This window comes from Vidua macroura, chromosome 2, assembly GCF_024509145.1.
Source record: "Vidua macroura isolate BioBank_ID:100142 chromosome 2, ASM2450914v1, whole genome shotgun sequence".
NCBI classification, from domain to species: Eukaryota; Metazoa; Chordata; class Aves; order Passeriformes; family Viduidae; genus Vidua; species Vidua macroura.
The window spans coordinates 91,401,600-91,421,070 of NC_071572.1; the positions used below are offsets into that span (position 1 = coordinate 91,401,600).

The window sequence follows — 19,471 nt, forward strand, 5'->3', positions numbered from 1 at the left end:
TGCATAACAGTTACTAATAGCATGGTTCTTTGGTATCCCATTATACATGGGATAAAGACAAACAGTTCATGTTATAAATGGAAATGGTGAGTGACAACAGTCCTTTCATCTTTGCTTCACAGCATCTTTTAATCCTCACTAACAAAATCTTGCTTTCCATTTTGTCATATTTCTTATAAAATCAATAAAGACAGGAGTCAGAATTCATCAAAACGCTGGGCACAAAGCCAGCTTTTCACAAATAATAAGCAACAAGCGATAAATAATGATTGAATTTAGCACTTGTGAGAAGTATCAGACTTAACTGTGCCACAAAATCAAATTTTTTATCTTAGAAAGCAAATATAATACCAGTAGTGGCAGCTCAAATACACCCCTGCTGCCTCAGAGTGGCAGAGAGGCTTGGAAAGGCCTGGTCTAAACTCAGTGACACTGAGAGGAAATGCTGATATGGTCACTGGCCTGTCACTAATGAGTGGACATCTTTCTGCAGTGACCCACTGCTCACATTTCACCTCATCTGCACAAGTGCAACCAGCCATTGCACACTGCAAGCCTACACCCCAGGGACGTGACACTCATCTTGTGTCACCTCCAGCAAACAATCCAAGAAACCCATGCAAAATCCAGCAACAACTGGAAAAAGATTAAAGGGAAGGACTGAAAGGCATTGCCTTGTCTTTTCCTTTGCCCTGGAGCCAGGCGAAGGTATGAAAAGGGTTGTTGCTCAGACTGCTGTGGCTTAAGCCAGCCAGTCCCATAGCACTGAGTTATTTTAATTATCCAGTTCTTTGTGGATTGTTTTAGATTTTACATTCTTATTACTTCCATTGATGTAGGAAATTCTGAGGAAAGGGTGAAGGCACTCTCTGTAATACAGTCTGTCTTATTCTCAGCCCCTGGAGCCACAAATTTTGTGGAACACCTGCAACATCTCAGGCAGAACAAGCTGTCCCAGAAGTGAACTGGGAGCTGCCAAAGGGGACCGAGAACCCCAGCTGAGTAAACCAGACAGAAAACATTCACATGAGGAACAGCCCTTCCAGGGCCCATATAGATACAAACCACACACGTCCTCTTCCTAATAGCCAAGAGCTAAAAATATTTCCATACTTCCATTCCTCACATCTACTGGCAAATCATGATCCAACTTAATATTGACACCTAATGATAATGTACCACAGCTATTTGTCACACTCCAGAACCATGCTGGCTCTCGGACACTGCTTCAGTCTGCAATTGCAGCATCTGTTAGATGTGAAGATATATGAGGAAACATAAATATACCTTCTTCTTCTCCTTAAAATAGTTTTTATTGCATCCCACAGTTCCAGAGGGAATGTGGCTACAGAGAAAAAAAACATCAAAGTCCTGCAGGGATTGTAGAAAGCTAACATATGGAGAGCTGGCTTTCTTACTCGGAATTGAAGATGACTAAAATTAAGTAATCAATTAAAGATATTTTTGGCTAGACATAGTGGCTCAGATATCAAAAGTAACAAAGATCTTCTTGCCTCTGCTCAGGGAGGATGATATGTGTCTATGTGTCTAATTCCAAATTGAGTGAAGCTACCTTATTATACACAGTGCAGAAGCAGACTTCTGGGCAAATCATTACAACTGCCTGCAAGGTGTGTTGAGGAATGAGAACAAACTGTTTTTTCAGACATCCACAGGTCAGACAGCTTTTCATCTGGTCTCGATTACAGAGGAGCACATTTCCCCCTTGCATGCTTAGCATTAGGTAATAGACAATAATGAGAGCTTTGCACCCCTGTGCCCTAGCTCTCCTCAGAACAAGCTGCGCAGGATGAGAGATTAGCATCCTGCAAAAAGCTTGCCTTTTTGTAGCAGGCATGGGTAGCAATATGGTTGGCATTTTGTTTCAGAATAGTCTATTACACATACAGGCATATTTCAAATGCAGACAGCTCTGCAGTTCCAGTCTTCTGAACTGCCTCTGAGACTGCAGTGTGACATGGACTACATAATTACTATAATTACAAGTGAAAACAAAATGTAAAACTTTTATCTTACTCTTGCTGAACCTCACCAATGCAGTTTGTCTTTTCAAGTTTCTTAAGTGAGTGGAAAAAAAATTATGGCCTAAGAAATTCAGAACACAGCAGTATTAGCTCCCTGCCAAAGCTGTGAAGGTGGGAGCATGGGAGGCTGGTCACAGAGCAGCCTGGAGCCTGTGGATTGTGTCTTCAAGCTGCAGCCCATTAACCACGGCACCTGGCTCAGGGGCAGATCCCAAAGTGTGGCAGAGCTCAGCAGCTTCTCTGCTGCTCACTGCCTCTTACCCAAGAGGGGGCAGGTTGCTGGACCACAGATCATCTGCATCCTGCATACAGGAGCAGAGGATAGGAGAGGCTGCAGTGGAGCTGCAAATGCATGGATTCAGCAGTGGGAAACCAGAGACAATTATGTCCTGTAAGTCCACAATAAGAGGCACAATAGAAAAAATGTGATGGCAAAATGTGTTATGCAAACTGTTTGATGAAAAACATACCAAGAGATTGGGACTGCTATTCCAAAGGATGCCTACTTAACCTGAAGTGGGATTATATAGGTGTAGAAGGGAAACCTCCCTGTACACCAGTGCAAAGTGCAAGTGCAGTCTGGCCCTCTGTGAAAAAACACAAACCCATGGCACAGAAGTCAAGGAGAAAGAGTTAAATATCCTGATGTGAGGGTCTCTGAAGGACCACTATCTTTGCTGCTAAACTCTGTCTCTTCAGTAAATCTTCTCTGTCCCTTCAGTGAATCTTTATTTCTGAAATTAGTTGACTTTTATTTAGATATCTTATGGGATGCAGACATCAAAGCTTACAGTGAACTGTCAAAGGCTTGGAGAAGAAAAAAAACTAAATCCAGCATTGTCAGATCAGCTATTCTAAAAACAATCAACATATTAATCTATATTTGTCTGTAGGAAAAGTTGTTTTTTTTCAAGGCAATATATATATTTAGTTCATGAAGTTTGATTTCTCCAGGCTGACTTAATGCACTTACAATTGGTTTTGAGACCCTGGAGAGTTCCCCTAGGCATTAGACAGTAGAGAATAGGCAGCTGAGATCTTTCTTTGGGATTCTAGGAATCTAAATGATATGGACTCTGCATGACACACAGCTGCGTGAGATTTACCTCTGGGATATTTGAAGAACTCAGAGGACCAGCTCCAAAGCAACCATGATGCTCTCCAGGGCTAACTAGGGGCTACTGCAGCCCTGGTGAAGCTCAGTTCTTCATTTTCTGCAGGGATGGAAGATTGGACAGTGCTGCCCCTTTACACCTGTGGCACAGACTTTTACTACCCTAAATCTTGCCTGTCAACTACATTTATTTAGGATCAATCATCAGTTTTTTCCTTGTGCCTTCAGAACAGTTTTCTGGTTTATTGAGTCATTGAGTCTGTATCAGGGCTTAAGTACTGAGCTCTGTGTTCCAAGTGTTTGTTTCACAGACATTAATTTAAAATGCAGTGCACTGACAGGTGTTTTTAAATTCCCTCCTTGGGTAAGATTTAAGTGGTAGTTTGGGAAAGGTGTGTACCTCCAGGCAACTCAAAGCAATTGTTATTTTTGTATATTGAAGCAAAACATCCTATCACCTTAAGTCATGTGTGCATTAAACAAGAAGTCATTTAATGATATCTCTGGGTGAACCAGATATCCCTGTCTGAAGTCTGCCTGGCTGGAGTTGTAAGGGGAGAAATTCCCCCTGCTGCCAGCACTACAGCACCCAAATGTGGGGAGCAACATCTAAAACTAGAGATGCTTCCTTGTCCTTTTCATACAGAAGGCAGGCTGTTATCAAAACACAGTGGATGGAAAAAACCTGATACTAGATATCTGACGGAGTCACAGGTGCTAAACAGGTGCATAATGTAGCAGCTTGTAGAGACAGCAAGGAAAATAAATGGACACAGGCAAAGGTGCCACCACACAGACAAGAAATATGCAGGGAGAGGAGGCCACTGGGGGACACTGGAAGCTGGGGTTATGCCCTCCAGACATGCTCGCAGCCTGCTGGGAAGATTTGTCTTCAGACAGGAGGGACAGCTGTCGAAGATCCCAAGCAGAAATGTCTGAAAAGCCAGAGAGCTCTGTACATCCTTCATAGGTCAGTGAGTCCCTTTCTGCCTCTCTTCTCTCTTCACACCATCACTGCCTACCTCTCATTACATCTCGTAGAGATTCTCTCTCCTCTGTGCTGGCCCCCCTCCATGTTATTCCTTCTTCACTTACCTCTCTAACCGTTTCATTTCCTACAGTAAGACAACATGGGTGTTTTTTTGCTGCAAATTCATTGTGATTTGCACCCTTTAGTACTGCCTCTCTTGCTCATGGCATGAGCTTCATTTCAGGTGGCATCTGATATTCCCTGCTGCTGGAGAGAGAAAGACATTTCTAGGAGGAAATTATTTTTTATGATGTCTAGCAGACATCTAACTGCCTTTAGTTTTCTAAACCCATGAGGCTGAGCAGGGCTGTCTGCCATTCTGTTTGTGTGCCTAGAGCAGAAGAATACTTCAAGTTTACTGTTTCATCAGTCTAATGACAAACATGCTTAATAGCACACTTCTGTTACACAGCAGTCTGTGAAACATTAACTAGACTTCCTTTTTTTCAAAGCACTTTCGTAAACGCTTCAACCCACTAGTCCTTATGGTGGTTGGCTACCTCTCTCCCTAGCAGGGCCATTGCAGAGAGATGCAGTGATGGAAAGATTCATGAGAGAGCAAAAGGAAAAGAGAGAGAGAGAGAGCAAAAGGAAGAAGTCTGACTGCACATCTTAATGACTTTACAGCCTCCAAACGTCTGCTCCCAGTACCACTGATACATTTTTACTCAATGATTTTTCCATGCAAAATTTGTAATGGAAAAGAATCCCAGAGCCAGGTTCCCCACTTTTTCTTCATTTTCTCAGGGTTTCTGAAGTCTTCAGTCTTTTCTACACAATGCCAGAACTGGGCAGAAGTTCTGAAGAGGTTCCCTTTCTATTTTGTGTGGTACAGCTACAAAGGATAATTCATAGTCTTCAACTACCTATGGGAGACTGCAGAGAAGACAAAGCCAGATTATTTTCAAATGTGCACAGTAGAAGCAAAAGAAATGGATAGAATGTGTAACATAAGAAATTCTGACTCAATACCGAGTAAAAAGTTTTTTTTAATGAGGATTTGGGTTGTACAGAGGTGGCAGAATGTCCATGTTTGAAGACTTTCAAAAGCTGACAGAACAAGGCACTGAATAACTTGCTTTCATGGGAGGTGCTTCAAGCAGGAGGTTGGGTTATAGACCTCCAGATGTCCCAGCGGTCACTTCCAGCTTTCCTGATTCTTTAGATATACTCCTGTTCATATAGTCCCTACATGAGGAAAAGTTCCCAGAAGACTCTAAATGAGAAGTTCCAGAAGTTGTGGGAGTAGCTGTGCTAAGCAGACAGTGTAGGACAGATGACTTCACATTAAGTGCTCTGAAGCCACACCAGATACCAGGAACCATTTAATTGTGGGCCTGTAACACAGGCGTATTTGCATTGCTTCTTTTCAAAGCTGTAGTTCAGCTGGGGCCTCTTTTTTCCCCTTCTGGTAGCAAGTACAAACTATACCAGTACAGGGTGGTTTACAATGTGAAGTCAACTACTTTAAAATGACCATGCATTACTGATAAAAGGCTTAGAGGTAAATGTAGAACTTGTAGGCCAGTCAATTTAAGCTCTCCTGCTTTTTGAAAAGGTGCTGTATTTATGACAAGACTGAAACTAGTTGTTTCTTGCCTCAGAGACATCAGTTCTTTGTAGATTTTGAATTAGCTAAAAAATGTCTATAATCATTGTTAGAAGCCCATTTCATTCCACCTCCTCTGCTGAGTTTGCCACCCCTGGCCTCAAGCAAGATGACATGAGAATCACAGGAGCTCACTACTTTGAAGAATCCATTAGAGAGATTTCTCATTGAGTTTATCACTGCCAGGTGTCAAACAGCCAGTTAGGACTATTTTACAGGTCTAACAGTGCTTGCATTTCTTTACTGCCAAGTATCAAAGTAAAAATTAGAGAGGGAAGCAATAAAAAAATAGTCTACATAGAGTTCTTTCTAGTTCTCATTGTTTAAGTGTGGTTTCTTCAAATAACAAGCACAATCAGATTTCTGAGAATAATCCATGCTGTCCTGGTCTATTTAAATTGATTAGAAGAGAAATATTGCCGTTACCTTCAATGGAAGGTAAAACTAAATAGCCTTGAAAATCCCACCTATAGCAAAAATAGACACAGCAGATTTGTTAGTTTATTACTGAATTCAAAACAGAGGGGCAGGGAAGGGCCAGAGCAGAACTGAGAGAAGAGTTTCTGTGTATAGTTGCTGGGCTAATATGTCAATAAATGTATTTGTACTAATTAGATTTACTCAATTATATTTTTGTATTTAGGAAGGTTTTTATGTCAGAAAATTATGTATGTAGCTTAGATTGGATATTTTTTACTTCTTTTCACTATGATTTTACATTGTCTAGGTATTAGGTATCAGACAGAAATTTTCAAATTTGTGTAATATTTACTGTCAGATTTTCCACAGCTGAGAGAAGTTTGTTGCATCCTGGAGAAGTACAGGGAAGTACAGCAGTAAACAATGAAATGTTTATAAATATGCTAGATGGACTAATTTGATGAAGGTTGGACAACTGCAGGCAGGCAAAAAGGCTAGGCTGATATTCTGTGAATACTGCAATTTTTCTTACACTTGTAGACTATGACAGGAGGTTTGAATCTATTACTGATTACCAGATTAATAATTAATTTTTTATTAGTTTCAGTAATTAGTACTGAATTCATCCAATATACTACTGAAATGAGAACATTCACAAGTCTGGAAGCAATATAGTTTGGTATGTTTTAACTAGCAACTGAGAGATAAATTTCATTGTGTATATTACAGATACTCTACTAATTCCATGAACAAATTTGCAGAATTGAATCATGTCCACAGGGAAGCTATCACCAGTGCATCAGATATAGTTCAGAATTACCTTCTTTTGTGAAGAAACCTGCTACAAAAGTCCCTTCTGCAAAGCCTTTGTGAAAAGTTATGTAAAAAATGCAATTATGTAGGCCCTCTCCCTTCACCATGAGCTTCACCCTATTCATTTTAGAATATGCGTTCTTCTAAGGGTTTCTGCAAGTCTTGCAATTGTCTCTCTGCTCTGTGTATTTGTGTGTTCCCTATTGGATCTGTATCCAAATTTTGTTTCAAGTAATTTAAGTGTATTTAATTTTTTTCCCCTCAAATCAATATAACAAACTGCCAAAATAAGTCTTCAGAAAGGTCGAGGTGCAAGATTTAATCTTGTTTGAATTGTTTTATGTCAAGGAAAATTTTCATTGTTTCTTACCCTCCAATTTGTATTCTTCAAAGAATTTCTAAGGATTTATCTATGGATTATTAAAGTGGGTTCAATCCTGCACAGAAAACTGAATTACAAAAAGTATCTCTCAATCCACTTCCTTATCCTTGCTAAATGCGAAAGCTCTCCATATGTCAATTTAGCTCAAGAAGTATTAAAAGAACCATTTCTACCTTATGGATTCCCTAAAAACTGTCAGTATTTGTTCTGAAAGTAATGCACTTCCCTGTGTCAGAATGTCATTGGCATCCTTTCACGCATAATGGGGTTACAAATAGGATCAGTAAATACATCAGTGCTGTAAATACATCAGTGCTGTTTTAATAAGAAGTCAGTCATGGGACACACAGTATTTACTTTCTATGCATTAAACACTGGTGTGCACAACCCCTCATTGGTTCAACCCAGAGCATAAAGGGATTCACATTTTACTTTGCACAACAAGAAGTTATAATAAAGACAACTAAGAGTGAAAAAAACCTGTTAGCCTGAGCTCAGTCACAGTCAGTCAGATATGTAAGACAACAAATGGGACAATATTGAAGCTTTATAAGGAAATATCATATTTACAAATTTGCATGCTGTTTTGGGATCCACCTGGGTGGCATTTGGCAACATAGATCAGTCAGTACTTTGCCAATATATTGCCAAAGCCTATTTACAGAGTAAAATGGTTATCACAAGCAATTATCAGCTTCTTAAACCCTTGGAATGAGAGTTCCAGCAACCAATTTGAAGATATTTCCATGTAATTAAAGACTTATGCATATTCTTTCAGTGTAGACTGTAATTAATATCCCAAATTAAGCACTGTTTAGATATGTATTACATGCAAGTGAGCTATCTGATAATCCGATTAGTTAAGCAGTGGTTTTCCTCTGTGGTTTACAGATCCCTGAGGAGCAAGGATCTACTTCTAAAGAATTAGGAAAGGCCAGCTGTGGGAGCATCTCATATTACACCAAACCAATACAATTCCAAAGCAATTACTGCAATGAGCTTCCTGACTGTCCCCTCTGTGAGCTCTGCTGCCTTTCAGGTTCCAGAGCAGAGAAGCAACTGGGGAGCTGTAGAGCAAGTCAATTCACCTCCCTTTCCCACCTGGAAAGAAAATTAACTTTCCAATGGAAACAACTGCTATATATGACTATGAAAAGGAAAACAAAATAAAACAAAACAAAACAAAACAAACAAACAAACAAACAAAAAAATAAAAAAAAAATAAAAAAAAACACACCACCCAAAACAACCCAAACAGTTGCAAACAGACCTAGAGAAATGTGGGATTTGGTTAAACTCTTAAGAAAAAGTCTGTACTTACTGCAGGTTAGATGTAATTAATGTGAAATTATACCCATGCTACTCTCAACACGGATATATATTCCCCCTAAAGAAGACTTTGCTCTGCTCTTTGGAAAAATATTGAGATTCCCCAAGACAAAATTGCTACAAACCACTTTATAGCAAGCCTTCTCCTCTCTCAGGAGGTCTGTAGTAATCAAAAAATCAGAAAATTAAGAGAACTAGAATAACTAGTATGTTATTACTATAATAATTTTATGACAAAAATTCTTTGCAAAAATGCAAAATGTGCCTTTGACTGCCACAAAAATACATTTTGTCTCATCATCTCCTTGGAAGTATACCTCTGCTTTGCAAGATCAGATGCTCAGTTCTGAGCAACAATATCCTCCTTTTAGTAATCTAATACTTAATAGCAATCTAATAATTAGTAATCTAATACTGCAGAAACTGAAAGCACATCAGAGATTCATCAGACTGCAAGAGCAATCATTCTGCCAAATAAGTGCTATCCCAGGTCAACAAACTGCACATATCACTGTGTACCCAGCAAAGAACACACGATGATATCATAGGCCTGAATACAACCTTTCCACCCTTCAGAAAATTTATGGTAAGCAGTCAAAGAGGAAATATAGACCAAAAGACAAATACACTGGTTCTAAGGCTTTGCAAGGCCTTGGTTTAAGTGTTAGAAATCTGCATCCAGTGACACACTGGATAAAATGTTAAATTGTTATTTCATCATGACACTTGTGAAAGCCCACTTGTTCTAACACAGAGCAAATTATGAATACTTGAAATGGGAGTCTTAAAAATCAATGGGGTCTCAAACAACAATGGGAGTTTCAAACATCTGTTTGAGGTGCAAACTCTTAAATCTTGGACATTTGTTCACATGCTTTGGTGAAATGGGTGGAAATGTTCACCCACTTACATACAGAATTTTTGGAGATTATCCCTTTGGATAGGGTGTAGTTTCTCATTCAATAAGAGCTTTTCACTTCCAGAAAATTTCAGATTCTTGGGCCTCCTTTTGTACCCATAGGAAAATAACCTCAGTTTGGGTGGAAACTAAAAATCTTGTTTGCCACTCAAGTGACCTCCAGGGTAGAATGAGTTGTGGGGGTTTGAGCTGCATCCTGTTCTTCATATAGTCAAAGAAGTTTGCAATGGAATCCTTTGCTTTGATTCCTCCTTTTTATGCTGAATTTGGGTCATTGTGATGCTACATGACGAAAAGTTCTGAATGACTGAATAAGAGACGTGTTTGTTAATAACCTTGCCACAGATTCAAATTTGCACAGGGAGAAAGGATCAAACATGGGAAAGTCAGTGTTACAGTGCAAATGCACAGATGAGAAGGCCAGTGTCACTCTCTTTTCCTCCCACGCATGACAAATCTCTCACTTTGTTCTCCAGACACTGACTGACCCCTCCACTTCTTGCTCTTTAACATGTTCCCTCATCTCTGAAGTTTTCATTTGTTCTTTCATTTCAAACTATATTCTTCTTACACAATGTGGTAGTGTCATATCTCATGGAGGTCCTGGTATCTATGCACTTGAAAACACATGGGGCTTTAGCTGTCATTAACAGGAAGAATTTTTTGCACCATAACTTATTCCAGCTTTCAGACTGCCTTTCATCAACATTAGAGCTGCTTAAAGACCCTTATATCACCAAAGTCATGTAAAAAGTTTTTTCTGTAAATAATTATTAGCTCTTCTGTTTCCTTGCTGTCTCTCCACCCAATTCTAAATGACATCTCTTGCAAACTCAGTTCCTGGAGAAGACTGGTCTATATCATCATTAAACATAAGGAGTATAAATTACTTACATGAAGACAAAAGCTTACATTCTGAAAAACACCACAGTCCTGCTGTTATGTGCTAAAACCACAAAATTATTTGTATGGATAATACCTTATATATTCCTGGAACTGACACCTTGCTGCTGCCATTCCTTGAGAGTCATAGGTTTAATACAACACAATAGAAATCGTTTTACCTATTGGCTATGAAATGGCACCTGAAGTGTGTTCAGACTGTGTGCTTCTACTTGACCATTACTATATCCATAAAAACTCAGTTACACATAAACAGAAGGTTTATATAGGGAACAACTATTGAATCCAATACTTCTGAGATGATAAATATAACTATTTTTTGTCTTTGGCTACTCTGTGAATTGTGAGCTGTTATAATCCAGGTTGCAGCTCCTTTTTTCCCTTGTCTTCCCTCTCCCTTCCCCCTTTCCCCATATGTATTTCGAGCTGAGGTTGGTCAGCACTTCAGTGACATTGTGATGTAATAATGATGTAAACCCTTGTTATCCTTGTGGTCTCCCATCCTTGTTGGGACATACCTAGATTCATGATAGCCATGTCTTGGCCTACAAAATCAAGTCAGCTGGCAATAATTCAAACACCCTTGGCAGTACACCTGTCACTGCACTGCTGTGCAGAAGATGGCTTTTAAAGGCAGGAAAGTCAATATGAAAAACTGGTTATTGCTTTAATGCTAGACCTTGGCAGAAGTGAAAGTCCTAACCAAAATGGCATTCCCCATCACCTGGGAATTCTCTTAGTAGCAAAAGCAAAACACCTCAGTAATGTACAGCTTATACACCAAAGAGTCCAGTATACCTTCACCCTCTATAAACATCTTTTTATAGACACCATTAGTCCCTATGCACTATAAATATTAAAGGACTACTGTTTTACTGAATTCATGTCTTGAAATGAAGTGTCAGGAAGTTTGATACCAAAGTATGATATTGTTTACTTCCAGAAATTATTTGCTGATAATATTTTATCACATACATTTAAAATAAATAACTTAAATTTTTTAAATTTCTACAAAAAACACTAAATGATGAATTAGTTTGAGTTAATGAAGGAGAAAATAGCAGTTTTTTCCCATGGATTCCAGCTTTACACTACCTCCATTATCTAAATTTTCTAGATTAGTCTACATAGTCTTCTAGTAGGAAAATCCATACAGTCCCCAAGTTCTGGAGTGAGATAAGCCCTTCTTGGCTCCACAGTGAGAAGAGGGAAGATAGTGGAGAATAGAATGGGAGAGATACTTTGATGTTCCTACACATCTTAAAAACAGCAGTAGCTGTCTCAGGAAAATGGCACAAGGGATCTAGCCATAGAAATTCAAATTTAAAGAAAAAACCTAAAATCCAATTTACTGAGTGTAAATTGTCAGCTGCAAAAATTTGGCGAGTAATTTGGAGTAAAAAAAAGGTTGCGTCATTGTTTCCTAGAAACAGTTACTGGCTTTGTGCACAAGGTTTGTGTGTGACCTTGAAGATCAGCAGGCTTTGGGACTGCAAAGAACATGCCCAAGATCAGACTGTACAAATGTTACCCAGAACCTTAAGCACAGAAAGAGCTATAAAATAATCAGATGTATTGGAGAATTCCAGTCTTCTAAAGAGCTGCCCAGAAATCCATCTAGGAGGTATTCAGATGAACGTATCCCAGAGTACCTCCTCAACATCCTCAGAAGACAGGCAGGTTCAAATGAAACATGACCCAAGCAGAAATGCACTGCATTTAAATATGAAAAATCAACAGTTATTTCCTTCCTTCCAGTGTGTCAGACTGAAAGATTTTGTCTGCTCCTCTTGGAAAGGAGCCTGCAAATTCTCCAAAAAGAATGTTCTTGATAATAATCCATATTTAATGAAACTGTACAGTGGTTATATAAACAGTGCTGATTTAATAAAGAACCTAATTTAGACTTCATAAAGTACATAATGCATGTGTTGGAAAAGCTTGAACATGTTTTACTAGGCCTGAACCAATAGTCTTATTGGCAAGACATAAATGCTTCAGACAATTTGGTACTAGTATTTCAAGTCTCTACAGAAAAAAAAAAAAAAGAAAAGCAAATGTACCAAGAGAAATACTGAACAAAATTAATCTTGGATGTAGTTCTACTTCTTCAGATAGTTCTGAACAGTAGATTAATTTACTATTTTAATCACTCAACTCTGTAAATTTGTTTCAGATAGTAAATCAGTCAATATCAATCACTAGTGGACTCATTTTTAAAAAAGACAAACAGTACTGGATAAGCAACCAAAATAAGCTTTTTACTGCGTATAATTCATGTTCTACAAAGGTGGGCTAAATCCTCATCAACCAAGGAGATAGCTAACCAGGAGAAAAATAGTAAAAGGAAACACCGCTACAGAACCACAAATATTTCACAATACATTACATAGGAAAGTTAGGGTTGGCTGTGAGCCAGCACTCCAAAGAGGATATATGGAGGTTGCTTTGTTACTACATCTTGGAAATGAATTTTTCTTTTTCCAGATGGCTGGCTGTCTTGTAGAGCCGGTTTTTAGATGCTCACTGCTCAGATGAATATCTGAGATAGAGCCAGAATTTATCATTTGTGGGGCTAGCTGTAAATAATCTAAATAAAGGTCACACTGTGTGTAGTCAGACGTGTGGACAAATGAAATACGGCTACGTCTAGGGAAGAGCTATATGAACACAGCATCAGGTGCTGAGATCAGCCGAGAATAATTTATACCAGTCAGTAACTCTTCCATCTAAAAGTGTCTGGTTTGGATTTTCAGCACATAAACACTGCCAGTTTAAATTGCCTTGATTTAGAGGGACACTAAGAGGTACAAACCTTAATCAGGTCTCACAGCATACCAAACCCAACTGAGTTAGAGATTCCAGTGTTCTCACCTGGCAAAACCATAGCTATGATTTAGCATGGAGACAGCAAAGCAGAGCCTGACATGGATATGGACATGTGTGGCTTTTATCTGAGTTCAGGATAATACACAGAAAACAACCTGTAATGATCAAACCCATGTTGTGGTGGCATTAGGGAAGTGCCACAGCAGGCAGTGCTGCAGCACATCACGTGCAGGCTGCAGAGAAGGCATTTCCTTATCTCTGGCATTTATCAGCAAGTTCTATAGATCACATGTACACAATGTAAGTCACACTTCCAGTAAGTTAAAGCTCAGCAGAACAAGAATAGAAGTGCTGCTGGCAGGTGGAGAAGCATAAGCAGACCCAGTGAAGTTCCCTATCATTGAAGATATGCAGCCACGACCAGCAAGTCTGATCTGCTGGAGGGGTTTTTGCAGAAGCTATACTTTCCCAAAGCCTCTCCCACCACCCCAGGGGTAGGGAGATTTCTGTTGCAGCTGAATAGCCACCTCCAGTTCTACTAATAGCAATGTATCTCAAGACTTTTGTAAAACCCAGCGTATCATCATGAAACACAGAAGACCAAGAGGGCATGATAAAAATATCAGCATTGTTTAGATAGTGACAAAGACTGAGACACTGAAAGACTTGACCACTTTGTGTAATAGCTTTAGTGGAAGAAAATACCAAGAAGTAGTGAAGAAGAGAGTAAAAGCAACCTGTGCATGTCCTAAATGCATAAGGGTGAGAACAAACAATTTTTCTTTAGGGGTTTTGCAGCTGGAACACCACGACACTGTCAGCATCTTTCAGAAATCAGATCTTGTCTGTGTTGTAAGGCTTTCTGCTATGCTTTCAGTTTTTATCCAAATGCAGACATTTGCATGTAAATACATGAGTCACTGGATTGAACAGATATCTATATGATGTCATGATGATGTCATTTTTCATTTTAAATAAAAAAAAGACAATGAAAAATACTTTGGTTTTACCAAGAACAATCAATTGCTCATTTCCACACAGCTTTAATCCTATGGGCATATGTATCATTTTGACTAACTGTACGAATTTGCCACACTCAAAAGTGTCTCTCAAAAATACACTTAAAAAGAGTTTCCAGGCAATATCTAAAAATCACCATGCATTTGAACTTCATATGCAGGTCTTCTGGTGTCAGATCCTCCCTGTGAAGCAGAGAATTTTTCAGACTGTTATTTTACTTCTGGTTTGCTCATATGTACTGAAGTGTGGGGACAAAAAGACTTTGCATATGTTTAATAGGAAAACATTCTGGAGTCAGACTAGTACCTTGTCAGTCACAGAGTAACAAGTTGCCTCAGGGGTGCGCTGGGATTTTGTTGCATTTTTAATGAACAACAAAATAATTTACAAATCTACTGAGAAGATTTAGGATGAAAATTATGCTGAATTGGAAAAGCCACAGAAAAGAAGCCTCAAAAGCATTGGAGAAAATGCCTTGCAGTAAGTGACTTAAAGGGATCAAATTATTTAGTTTATCAGAAAGGAGTTACACAAGAACTAGGGGAGCCTTTAATTTAGCAGCAGAAGCATAAGAATCAATGTCTCAAAGCTGAGACTAGGCCTAATAAAATAAGTCAAAATAAGGCCTATTTTGATGTCTAAAATAGGATGTAAGCAAAATTTAAGTATGTAAGGCAAAAAAAAAAAAAGAAGAAATTTCTGCATCTTCTTTAGCACTTTCACACTAAGCTTCCTGCTCAACCGAAAAGTTTTCCAGATGCCAATGGTGGCCCATCTGTGGCTGCTGGATTCACCAGAAATGGAAATGTGGGATTTAGCTCTAAGCCTAATACATTGGCCCACTGTTGCTGAAAGGGAAAGTCTCACCCACTTTCCAGATTAAAGTGGTCCTTTCCACTCTTTCAATTTCTCAGACTTGTCTGCCAGACAATTTAATTAATTTATACAACAAGAAATTATTTGTGGTGTCTCATCTCATCTCATCTCATCTCATCTCATCTCATCTCATCTTATCTCATCTCATATCATCTCATCATTTCATGGATTAATGAGTTTATGTGTCTACAATCTGCCCAATAACTGGTGGGTTTGGCATAAAGTCAGTAATGGAAGCAAGTGATCTTCTGCCTCTCAGTGATATTCATCTATTAGACAGATAACCTGTCTCCTGAAACCATTCTCACCTTAATTGTTTAAGGCAGCTAATTGCACCCCTTGGCCAAGTAGAATTCACATCCGTATCTTTTATCCCCTGTACAATCCTCATTACCACAAGGCTGCAGAAGGGAGAGGTAGGAGGATCCTCCTAATGCAGCTGGGCTGCTGTTCCAGGACCTCAGGAGCTGTGGGATGTGAGGGGAGCAGGCCTGAGGGTGTCTAATTGTCTGATACCAGAAGCTTGGTTCTCTCACTTGAGATAGGCTATGACTTACTTTGGATGCTTGAAATATAAAACCACAAATAATCTTGAGGGTAGAGAAGGGAACTCCAAACCCCTTCCTGAGGTAAGTGCTGTAGCTACTGGACTGCCAAGACATGCTCCTTCATGCTGGCTTTCTTTCTGCCCCAGGTCTCAGGTACACGCAGAGGCTTTGGTATCAGGATTTCCTATCGGAAGGAAATTTCAGGCCTGTAAAACTAAGGAACTGCATGCCTCAGCTTAGCACTGGGAACAGTGCAGTTGCACTGCCTATGAGTTGCTCAGACACGTCTAAGCCAGCTGAAAATGTGCCCATGTGGGTGCTGGTAAAGCCCTGCTGCCAGCACAGTGCTCAGGGCGTGCTCATTTGCCTTGCTGAGACACACTCTGCTGTGCTCCTGAGGCATGCTCCTTGCACACAGTAGATGTTTCTTGCATTTCTCCAAGACCCTTCTGTGCCAACCTTGCGTTCCTCCAAGTAGTGTTCTCTGCTGGGAGAATAGGCAGAGACACAGTGGGCAGGAGGTGGGCTTGTTGCACTAGTACATGGTGCTTCTTATTTCTCTGATTTCTGTACACCCACAAATATGGATGAAGTTGTGACTGTTAAAGAAATTGAAATTGTGCTTCCAGTTTTTAACAGTCCTTCTTTTTTCTAGTTTTCTTGAAAAGCACCGGTGTACTTTGCACTTCACTGCCTAGCACTTAACCTCAATTGCTAAATTAACCAGGCACTGCATACAAGAGTTATACGTATTACAAACAAGGCAGGTGGATGAAAAATGCCACCCAACAGGGCTCTGCAGCCTCACTGGGTTTGGCTGGACAGTTTCTCTTTGCTACACTGAGCAGGAAGAGCAGAGGTTTTGCTTGTCAGGATGGATCTGAAAAAGCTGTTTGGGCTCTGGGAAGAATCTCACCACAGTCCTTGCTCCTGCTCTGCTAACAGGATCAGAGGGCCCAAATCTGCAATCTTGGAATATGGATTCTTGCTACATTATCCTGTTCTTTCTCTCCTGTCACCAGAGATTATTGTCCTGCTCTTACTCCTATAGAGCTGATCTCAGCTGTGACACATGATTCCCATTGTCACTTCCTCTTTTTAGAATTGAACCTAAAAGCAGTGATATTTCATATTGAATAGAATATTTTATTTTACATTGAAATAATTTTTAAAACTGAAGGGTGCATCACTTTAGCAGATATACTTTCATTGTGAGGAAAACAAAACTTGGACCTGAGAATATTGGCAGGATCGATTTAGCTTTTTATTTTCATATTTCCTATTAATCTTGCTTTTAATCTTTTGTTAAATCTGCTAACAGGCACTGAAGGCTGTTTGTACAGAAGCCTTGGAAATCATGCCTATCTTAGGGTTTTTACTGGAGGCGAAGATAATAAAAACAAGACATAAAAATGCTGAGGGAGAATATTCTCAAAGTGGGAGGGAAACATATTTCCTTGGCATTTTCCAAAATGTTCCAACATATGAGACTATTTATGACAAAGAAAACAAAAAAGCCAACCTTCCTTGTGTAGAATGCAGAATCATCCTTAATTAATTAAACTCCTACAGTGAGCTCATAAAAGTCAGGATGTTGAATTGCTGTATGATAATAGAGACTGATTGTTTTTATTATTTTTTCCAGGGGAGTAAAGTAAGGTTACTGAAATTCACAGCAGCAGCAAGTTACAAACATGCTGGGAAGAAATCATATGAACATGAAGTAAGACTCCCACTGAACTCAGTGGATGTGATAGACCTGTCAAAGTCTTGCTTTGCCAGGACACACAGCTTATGAAGAAAGAAAGGGACACTGAGGGCTCAGAACTGGGTCCTCATGCCTCCTCATGTGATTATGATGGGAAGGGCTATCATCCTGTCCCACACCACAAAGCCATGGTTGTCCATAGGATGATGCCCTGCAAGAGTTGTCTGGGACATGGGTCCAGCACATGACCAAGCAGGAGAACACCCAAAGCCAGTGCAAGCTTTCCTCAAAAAAGTGAGGAAGCAGGTATGTTTTCAGGACAAACACATGCACACCCAAACAAAACTCTGAGGAATTCAGTTTATGCTGATGCATGTCCTGGGACACCATAAGGCTTACCTTAGTGGTCTGGCAGCCCAGAAAAGTTCTCAGGTTCCTAAGGAGCAGAAAAACAATACTGAGACACAATGCTTTCTTCTACCTTTTCAGCTGTAGGGAAGATAATTGCAATTTCAGCTGGCACATCTTCTAGTGGGGAACACAGCTGGAAGCTAGAGAAGCTCAGTTCTCAGGAAATAAGTAGAAGCAGTTTTAATTATACTTGTTGCCTATTCCCTGAACCACAGGTCTAGGAAGAAACTAGTCTTGGCAAAGCCCCTGGAGGGATGCGTTAGGCCGCCGCAAGAGATGTGTCTGAGGGAGTGTGCGTGAAACAAGCCCCGTCCCTATTCTGCCGGGGCCAGCCCCGCTGGCACATCGCCGCCTGTGCCCCTGCAGGGTGGAAGGCAGCAGGCTCGCCGCGCCTCCGAGGTTCGCTGCAGGACTCCCAGTGACTATGCTGTACGGGAGGAAAGCCGTAGCCTGGCTCCGTCTTCCTCCTGTGCAGTTAACAGCACTTGAATAAATGTGAGGGAAGTTACCCTTGTTTAACCAGTGTGGCAAGCACCTGTTCATGGAGCACACTGGTACCATCTGCAGGTATCAGCATTGTGAGTGTCTCTGTGTCCATGAACAATGTTTCCAGGGGCATGTAGTCAGGAGATGGTTCCCCATGTCCCCTCCCCCTGCCATTATGACCTTGCTGCAAAGAATTGTAAGAGGGGCCAGTGGCTGTGCTTTTGTATTAGCCCTTCTGTAACGTCAAGATTCAATTATCAGAGTTGCAAGAGCTCCTGTAGAAATTATTTTATCTACTGCACTTAATAGGCTGAGTCAAATAAGATTATTCAATTTAATTCACCCAGTTCACTAAAGCTGTTCCCAAATAGTTTTTAGGACAGTATAATTTTACCTGGAGTGTTTCATCAGTCCACTCCAATGTAAGGCCAAAGAAACTTGTGCTAGCTCAGTGGTTAGACAGCCCTGGAGCAGAAATGGACAGACAGGAAGGCAGGAAGGGCCAATTTCTTTCATCTGACAGTGACAAGTTTCGGTAGCTCAAAGTTCCCTTGACAACTGCACAAAGCCCAAAGAGTCAGCACTGTATAGAATCTGTACATTTAAATTCCTTTATGGTAGTGGTGCTGTGAGAACAGTGTGGCACACAAATGCTACACATCTGAGTACTGCCTCATCTAATACAACAATAAACTAAAGCTCAGCTGACACCAGGTAAATCTTTATGACATCATTTTTGAGGCTGATTCCTTATAGAATCTTATGTTGACTTATTTTGCAAACAGAACTGACACCATGTAGTTTTCAAACACATCATTAAGGGTATTTTTTGTAACACTACTATATCATTTTAACTACAAAGCAGAACTGGTAGATAGCCTGCAAAATTCCCACAAAAATAAAACCAAAGCTCCTAAAAATATAAAAAAGTTGTGTAACTGCAAAATTCCCAAAAAACCCCAATCAAATCTCCTAAAAAGCAACTCAAAGCTTACATAACTAGAACTCAATTATCTCCTTAGAAATTGA

General features: G+C 39.9%; 1 protein-coding gene and 1 long non-coding RNA gene across 6 annotated transcripts in view; both read right to left on the reverse strand.

Moving 5' to 3' along the window:
* The window catches only part of SPATA13 (spermatogenesis associated 13), a 170,920-nt gene that overhangs the window by 85,306 nt on the left and 66,143 nt on the right, over positions 1 to 19,471 (reverse strand). The window lies entirely within an intron of this gene.
* On the reverse strand, positions 14,436 to 18,549 carry LOC128803290 (uncharacterized). 3 transcript variants are annotated; one of them, XR_008435679.1, is made up of 5 exons: positions 18,466 to 18,549; positions 17,945 to 17,981; positions 15,847 to 16,021; positions 15,598 to 15,756; positions 14,436 to 14,595 (listed from the first exon to the last, which is right to left on the reverse strand). It is a non-coding gene; the product is annotated as an uncharacterized LOC128803290 (long non-coding RNA). The 3 variants fall into 3 exon arrangements; XR_008435677.1 differs by lacking the exon at positions 15,598 to 15,756; XR_008435678.1 differs by lacking the exon at positions 15,598 to 15,756 and having other exon boundaries at positions 18,492 to 18,539.